The 8,501-nt window shown below is 46.0% G+C and overlaps 1 protein-coding gene across 1 annotated transcript in view; it reads left to right on the top strand.

Moving 5' to 3' along the window:
* Window positions 1-8,501, top strand: part of XYLT2 (xylosyltransferase 2) — a 136,346-nt gene that overhangs the window by 37,230 nt on the left and 90,615 nt on the right. The gene's annotated exons all lie outside the window — the stretch shown is intronic.

Below are 8,501 nucleotides of genomic sequence, written 5' to 3'. Positions count from 1 at the left end.
TCATGGAATGCCAGGTTAATAGAAGAAAGTGTTCTTGCATTGAGGGAGGACTTACATGGAGGCTCAATGTCCATTTGCTGCCTTGATACTTAACATATATCTATATGTACATAGACCTGTATTCCCATTGTTATAAATTAACATATTTACATATATACATGCCTATATTTATACCTCTATAAATGTCTTTTGCCTCCTAGTTCTTTTCTCTATTTCCTTTTACTTTCCTCCTGCCCTATTATCATGTTCAACCTTCATTTAGCTCTCAGTAATTCCTCTCGGCTACATTGCACTGGATCAAACCCCACCAGGTGTTCTACACCCTCCTCACCATTGAGTTTAGGTATCTTGTTCTTCCCTTGACCCTGGCTTTGTTGGCTCCCCCCTCTAATCCCCCAGCCTCCCCATCTCCCCTGTGCCCCTGGTCGGTCCTGTTGCTTTCTTATGTTTATCTTATGTTTCTTATATAGATTGACATGAAGAAGGAGGAGGAGGGGGAGAAGAAGAAGAAGAAGACCCACAACTAATTCCAGGTCTGTCTGTTGACCCTTATGTATGTTTTCTGATCAAGTCTGATGAGGTGCCCTGCCCTCTGAGCCGGAAGTGTATTTTCGGGATTCCTCAGGGACTACTTCATTGCTTTGCTCCCCTTGCTGCTCTGTTGTGGTCCCTTCGTGTGTTGCCCAGTGGGGGTGGGGGTGGGGTGCTCAGCTTGGGCACAATTCCCACACTGTGTCTCCATTGCTGTCCCCTGCAGCTCTGTGGGTCAGTGAGGGGACATTGCATCTCGTGGTGGGGCAAGCCCTATGGTCCTCTCTGTGCCCAGGCTGCTTCAAGCAGGAGTGTTGTCCTTGGGGCTTAGTGGGCCAGGATGAGGTTCTCTCTCTCTCTCTCTCAGTTTGCTCCCGTGTGATCAGGGCAGACCCACCACTCTCCCTGGGTTGTATAGGGCCAGCGATTTTATGATGCTGAAGAGGTGAAGAAAAAAACGAGGGAGGTGCTGTCCGCCATCCAAACAGATGAATTTGAAAAGTATTTCCAAGAATGGAATTGCAGAGTTGACAAATATATTAAGTACGATGGAGAGTACTTTGAAGGTGATAAGGTTGTTTTGTAAAAAACATTAAACACACAGCTTTGAAAACAAATTCTGGGGAAGGGGTAGCCCCTCGTGTGTGTGTGTGTATCCACCCATTTGTAATTTACTGACCCTGCAGATCCCTTAGAAGCTATTATTTTGATTGGAACTTGCTCTCTGTATCATATTGGTAAATCCACAACATAGCAGTAAATATGTATTGGTAAGTCATGATTTGTTCCATAAAAGCATTATCTTAAATCTTGTTTAAGAAACTGATGGAAAGATGAGTTCTTTGATTACCGTGTCATTGATTACGGTCATTGATTACCGTATGCAATGTGTCTGGTACCTATGCCACTGAAAACCTTTTAGGACCAAGATGTTGGGTTAAAATGGAAATACTGAAAAAAAAAACCACTTGTTTTTAATGGAAACACTGAGCCCCTTTAACAGCTCTCACGTCAAGGTGCCCCTAAGGGCTCCCATCAGTTTCTGGACCTCAGCCATGGTCTCTCTATTTGTCAAGGTTGATCATCTTTATTTTCTTGGCTTCTCTTTGAGGTCTTCCTGTCCTGCCTTCAAATTGTTGATTCAGCTGAAGACTGTTGGATTGTCTGAGTGAGCATTCTTGTAAACTTCTTGAAAAGCTTTAATGATTTGGGGAGATGTCCACTTCAGTTTTGTTAAATTCTAATACTAGCCCTAATAGTTTTTTCCCGTTATAGCACAAAAAGTATGCCTTTTTTCCTGAAGGCACCCTTGGGAGACGACACGACACGTGTATGCCTGAGAGAACTTGTCTGAAGCCACCCACGGATCTCAGAAGCTTGTGCCAGCCTGCTCTGTTTGAAACGAACCTATGCACCTGTAAACCAGAGCCCTCGTAGCAAACCTTTCTATGTCCCCTCACATCTATTCGGATGGAAACTTACCATGTTGTGTTAGGCTGGGTTGACGAGAGAATCAAATTTTGTGACCAAACACATATGTATGAGAAAGAGCTTTATATAAAGAAGTAATTCTGTATCGAGAGAGCATCCCAGCCTGGTCCAAACTCAAGTCCGTGAGCCCACTACTAGTCCATGAGCCCCTCGTCAGACTCACACAGCCACATGCAATCATACAGACTGCAGGAAGATCATAGGCTGGTGGGCGCAGTCTTGTGGATCCACGGCCCAGCAGCTCTCAGCCTAGCCAGCAAGCCGGGAGGTGAAGGGGGAGAGGTCGAGAGGGTGGGTCCCAGGGTCCCCGTTTCTAATGAGGCCACACCCCCAAGGACAAAGCACAGGCTGTGCCCGGATTGGCTCCCCCTTGCCAGCAGTGTGTGGCCGACACAAGTGTGTGGTTGACGACCACATGTGCTGACACTTGCTCCCGGCTTGTTCTCCTGCTTCCCTCTCCCCTCTTTCCTGGGACCTTTTGGTTTCAATCAAATGTCTTTAGTTTTATGGAACATTTTTGTTGGTTTTACTTTGATTTGGGGGTGGGAGTTTGGCTTTACTTCTGGATTGCTTGTATGCTTTCTGTTTCATTCACTGGCTGTTAGCCATGTTATTTACTTCGAGGTAATTTGAGTTCAGTTTCCTCTTTTGAAAAATGTACTTTCTTAAGATAGAAGAGCTGGGCCGTTAGACTCTTCATGTCTCCAAATCTGGTTTCTCTAGACAGTTCGGGGTCATTCACTTCCCAGCATGGTCACCTCCCTGTTATCGAAAAATCCTCTTCCTCCCTCCTGGAAGCACAGCTGACTTGCCCCGGAATGAGTGCTGAGACAGAGAGAGAGAGAGAGAGAGAGATTGAGCAAGCAGGGGGGTCACAGTGTCTTTTTTTTTTTATTAGTCTCAGAAGTCACCCCCTTTGCCATATTCTGTTCGTTGCACGGACTAATCTGACGCAACGCAGACAGAGCCTGCACAAAGGTAAATACCAGGAGGCAGAAGTCAACAAGAAACATGTTGGACGCTGACAACCCTCCACCTTTCTAACACTCTATTCCTTCAGGCATTCCAATGCCCGTCTGGGATCCCTTCCCTTCTGTTTGAACATTCCTGTGGGCTGTTTGTAGTGCCATTCTGCTGATGATAGATTCTCTCATTTTTTATTGGTCTTAGAACATCTTTAGCGTCTTTATTTTTAAAGGACATTTTCACTTGGTTCAGTTTGGAATTCCAATGTCTTTGGGCTCCATAATGTCTGTAGTAATATTAGGTGTAAGTCTAAAGGAAGCACCTAGTGATTGAACTACTGACTTGTATGATGTGTGAACGATATGCCAATGAAACTGTTGAAATTTTTAAATAAAGGCAGCATCTAGTTGGGTCTTGCTTTTTATCCGGTCTGACAATCTCTGTCCTGCAGTGTTTACACCATTTACATTTAATGCCCTTATCAGCTTGGCTGGGTTTAAATATCATGCTGTTTGTTCCCTATTAGTTCCATGCTTTGTTTCCCCCTTTTCTTCCCCTCACCCCTCTTTTTGAGATAATTTAAATATTCCTTTTACAATTAGTGATGTTTCATTATCTGAATATTTGTGGTTGCTTTGAAAACTACAGCCACGAGTCAAATATCGTACACTGACCTTTTTGTGTCTCATACGCAAAGAATGCACATTCACACAAGGGTAAGTAAAATAATATTGCTACTAGAGGTACATCTCATATATGCATGGGATTACATGAATTGGAACCGATCGACTCCATGGTAGCGGAATGTGGAATTTTGGAAATGCAAACAGAAGTTGCGGAGGCAAGCCTGCAATTAGCAGGTGAGTGCAGGTTCCAAAGGGCAGGTGGTTGTCAAGCTCCTGCATGACAGTTCCTGCTGCCCCCTTTCCTTTCCTGGGCTCTGGAAGGAAGTCCCCACGTGCAGCCTACAGGCAAGGCAGGAGCAGTTAGCTGTGTCCTGCGTCCTTGAGGACAGGGTATCTACCTAAAACATTTGAAATTCTTTCTAAAGAGTGGTTTCTACATTTCTTGTGGTTGCATGAAATTCAGAAGAAGAAGATTTTGTAATATACAAAAATGATAGAGAATTCAAATTTCGGTGTCCACGCACAGTCTTACTGGGACAGATCAAAGCTCATTCGTTCACACATTGCCCGTGGCGGCTTTCATGGTACGGCAGTAGCATCGATGAGTTACAACAGAGACCATATTGCCTGCAAGGTGTAAGAAGGACTTTATTTGCATGACCTTTCACAGAAAAGTTTGCTGATCCCGTCCCTGGGGTTTACAATATACATTTTTCACGTAACGTTTACCTCCAAGTGACGTTCTATACCTTTGTGTAAAAGTTAGAAAAAAAATCTTTTATTTCTGTTTACCCCTGTCATACTTTGTGCTGGTGTACATTTTATGTCTACATATGTTATAATCCCCATAATATGTAGCTTTATATAGACAATGATCCTTCCGGGTAGTTATCTTTTTATTATGGCAAAAATATGCACAACAAAGCATTCTCCCAGTCACCAGTTTCTACATGATAATCCAGTGATGTGGATCATACTCTTCATGTTATGCAACCTTGATTGATATCCTTTCCCAATTTATTCCAACACCATTCACATAAACATAATGTCCTCAAAGCAAACTCTCCCTCCTCACCCATGGTGACCACTGCTCAGCTTTGGTTTCTTTATGTTTGCTTGTTTCATGTAAGTGAAATCACATTCTGTTTGTCCTTTTGTGATGGATGTAGTGTGCTGGGGGGGGGTGTGTAGTGTCTTCATCGGTAGATGTAGTGTGTTCAACGTAATCTTTAAAGGTCCTCCCTGTTGTGTCTGCATCAGAACTTCACGTCTCTTTCTAGCTGAGAACTATTCCATGGGGTGCATATGCCTACCACGTTTTGTTTACCCATTCATTTACTGATGGATTAATTATCTTTTAAACACGTCTTACCATGAGAACAATATTCTCTATGTATATACCTCTTTTCCCCAGCCCTGGTGGCACACTGGTGAAGTGCCTGTCTTCTCCCTGAAAGACAGGCCGTGGGAACCTACCAATCCCTGCCAAGAAGAGAGCTGTGCCCGTCTGCTCCTGTAAAGACCCCAGCGAGCCGTGTCCCTGGTCAAGCGCCACGTAGTCCTTCATGTCGAGCTAAGTTTCCGTGTGACATCATTTTCCTTCCACGCGAAGAACTTTCTGAAACATTCCTTACGGTGTGGGCCACCTGACGATGACCTTTTGTCTCCCTGGGGGGAAAGTCTTTATTTCAACTTGCTTTCTGACAGCTATTTTCATCAGGCGCAGAGGTTGTTGTTGGATGCCATGTGATTTGACTCACGGCAACTCTGTGTAAAACCCTGGTCCTGTGCCAGCCTCACAGGGGCCCCCGTGTTTGAGTCTGTTGTGGCAGCCACTGTTCAATCCTGCTCACCAAGGGGCTTCGTTTTTTGTTTTTTGTTTTTGCAGACTCCTTGCTCTACCAAGCATGATGTCCTTCTCTAGAGAGCGTCCCTCCGGAGAGGCAGTCTGACCATCTGGCTGTCCTTATGCTGAGACACCTTGTTCATCTTCAGGCAGTCCATGGTCTTCTCGCTGTCGTTGGCCAACACCGTCACTCTGAGGCACCCGCTCTTCTCCTGTCTTCCTTGCGGATGCACATGAGGTGGTGGGCATACCATGGCTTGTGTCAGGTACAACTTCTGTCTTCCTTGCGGATGCACACGAGGTGATGAGCATACCATGGCTTGCGTCAGGTACAACTTCATCCTCAGAACGACATCTTTGCTTCTTTGCATTTAAAGACATCCTTCGAAGCTTTTTATTTGTATGTTTTTGATACTTTCAAGAGATTTACCCTGTGAGGTCAGTCATTTGATTTCTTGGCTGCTGCTTCCATGGGCATTGCCTGCGGACCCAAGTCACGTGAAATAGACCGATAACGTCAATATTTTCTCCCTGTATTAGGATGTCACTTATTGGCTCAGTTTGAGGATGTTTTGTCCAGCTAAAGTGTGGCATCAAAGACCCCATATATGAAGAAAGCAAAAACGGATCTAGATTCACCGCCACAGAGTGGATTCCGGCTCCTAACGACCCTGGGGGACAGACTAGAGCTGCCCTTGTGGGTGTCTGGAACCGTAAACCTTTACGGAGAGAGAAAACCTCACGTTGTCCTTGGGGAAGCTGGCGGGTTCAAACTACTGACCTTGTGGCCAGCAGCCTGGTGCATAACCCACTATGTCACCAGGTCACTGGGGCTCCTCAAGCAAAGTAACGTCATGAAGAGGAACAGAAGTTCACAATGCTAGTCAAGGGCAACTCTGAAAGTTGCTGTGCTAGTCTGGGTAGACTAGAGAAACAAATTCATAGACACTCGTATGCAGGTAAGAAAGAGCTTTATACCAAAGAGCAATTGTATATTGAGAAAACATCCCAGCCCCGTCCAGATCAAGTCCTTAAGTCTGATATTAGCCCATATGTCTGATACCAGTCTGTAAATTCGTCTTCAGACTCATGCAACACATGCATTGATGCTGAGTGCAGGACGATCACAGGCCAGGGGATGGAAAGTCTTGTGGGTCCAGTGGCGGTAGAGGCATCTCAGCACTGGCAGGGGTCTCCAGTGGCTCCTTCAGCTCCAGGGCTCTAGCATAGCTCCATGTGTCTTCTCAACAGGAATGTCTTGCAGGGAGTCTCTATGTGACCGGCCTCCAGTGAGCTATTATCTCCTTTGCACCTCCAGATGAGGTCATCAAGCTGCGACCTGATTGACAGGCTAGACTCGACCCCTTTGCAAGTTGACCCCAGATTATGTAACTACCACACTTGCCCTTGAATACAGACAGGTAGGGCGAAAGGAAGAAACGAGGGTGGCTCAGGAAGGGAAAGTACAGTATCATACAGACGTGTCTAAAGATCTGGAGTTAGAAAACCAAGCTGGAAGCATGTGTGCAGCATTTCTCAAGCTAAAAGGAAAAGTTGAGCTTCAAGTTGAAAGACTGAAAGAGTCCACAGGCAAAAATATTAAACAATACAAGAAACACCAAAAGAAGTTAAGAAGAAAGGAAAAAAAGAAGAAGTTAGAAAGAATACATGGAGATCTAGGTTGATAGTGTTTTCTTTTCTTTAAAAATTGTACCCCACCGTCTTCTGGTGTAGGAGCTCTGGTCGGGTAGTGGTTACCTGCTGGGCTGCTAACCTCAAAGCCAGCAGTTCAAAACCACCGGTCTCTTGGTGGGAGAAAGATGAGGCTTTCTACTCCCATAAAGAGTCACAGTCTCAGAAATCCACAGGGGCAATTCTACCCTGTCCTAGACTCAAAATTGACTCAGTGCCAGTGAGTCTGGTTTTAGTTTGGCCCCATTGTCTATGGCAGGAAACGTAACGTTTCTCATTGTCACAGAGCTGGAGCAAGTTGATTATTGTGTCCGTCAGGGTAGGCTAGAGAAACAAATTCATAGACACTCATGTATATAAGAAAGAGCTTCACATAGAAGAGCAATTGAATATTAAGAAAACATCCCAGCCCAGTCCAGATCAAGTCCGTAAGTCCAATATTAGCCTATAGTTCAGATACCAGTCTGTAAATTCCTCTTCAGACTCACACAACACATGCACTGATGCCGACTGAAGGAAGCTCACAGGCGAGTGGGTGGAAAGTCTTGTGGGTCCAGTGGTGGTGGAAGCATCTTAGCGCTGGCATGGGTCTCCGCGTGGCTCCTCCAGCCCCAGGGCTCTGGCTGCCATCAGCACAGCTCCATGTGGCTTGTCAACAGGAATCTCTTTCAGGGAGACGAGGCAGAGAATAAGTGTGTCTCTGATCTCCAGTGAGCTATTTATTTCCGTCACACTTCCAAATGAGGTCATCAAGCTGTGACCCGCTTGACAAGCTCGACTACCCTTCCAAAAGTTGACACTAGGTTATGTAACTGCCACAATTACGTTGGGCCTTGCCGTCATTTTGCTGGTCTTTGAGGGTCCGTTGAGCTGGCCCCTAAGTGGATGTCTTCTGTGCCTCACTTGGCTTCCAACCCCTCCACACCGGCCTGTCCTCTGACTTGGATGGCTTTCTTTGCTTATTCCAGTTCTGACATTCATGGCCGGCCACGGGCCCGCGTGACTGGGCTTTGACACACTCTCCCTCCTTCTGTGCTGGACACCCCCCTACAGAGAGATTCACGTTACCCCACATGAATCCCCAGACCCTGTGTTGGACCGTTGCCTCTGCCCCCCTTCACCTCGGAGACCACCTGCCTTCCTCGGGGCCTCTGTTCATGGAGGAAGGAGGAGGAGAGGGGATAAGACGAGAGTGAGGAGGAAAGGAGAGGGAACAAGAGAGAGGAGGAGGAGGAGGAGGAAGCTACCTGCCAGTTTCTAGGGAGCGGGGAACTTTGTATGTGATGGGCTCCTGGCCTCTGGCAGATGGCCTCTTCTTTAGGGAGGATTGGATTTCATCAGTCAAACCA

Source organism: Echinops telfairi, unplaced genomic scaffold, assembly GCF_000313985.2.
Source record: "Echinops telfairi isolate 266 unplaced genomic scaffold, ASM31398v2 ScPeMD7_7458;HRSCAF=8496, whole genome shotgun sequence".
NCBI classification, from domain to species: Eukaryota; Metazoa; Chordata; class Mammalia; order Afrosoricida; family Tenrecidae; genus Echinops; species Echinops telfairi.
This window is presented reverse-complemented; position numbering and strand designations above follow the sequence as displayed.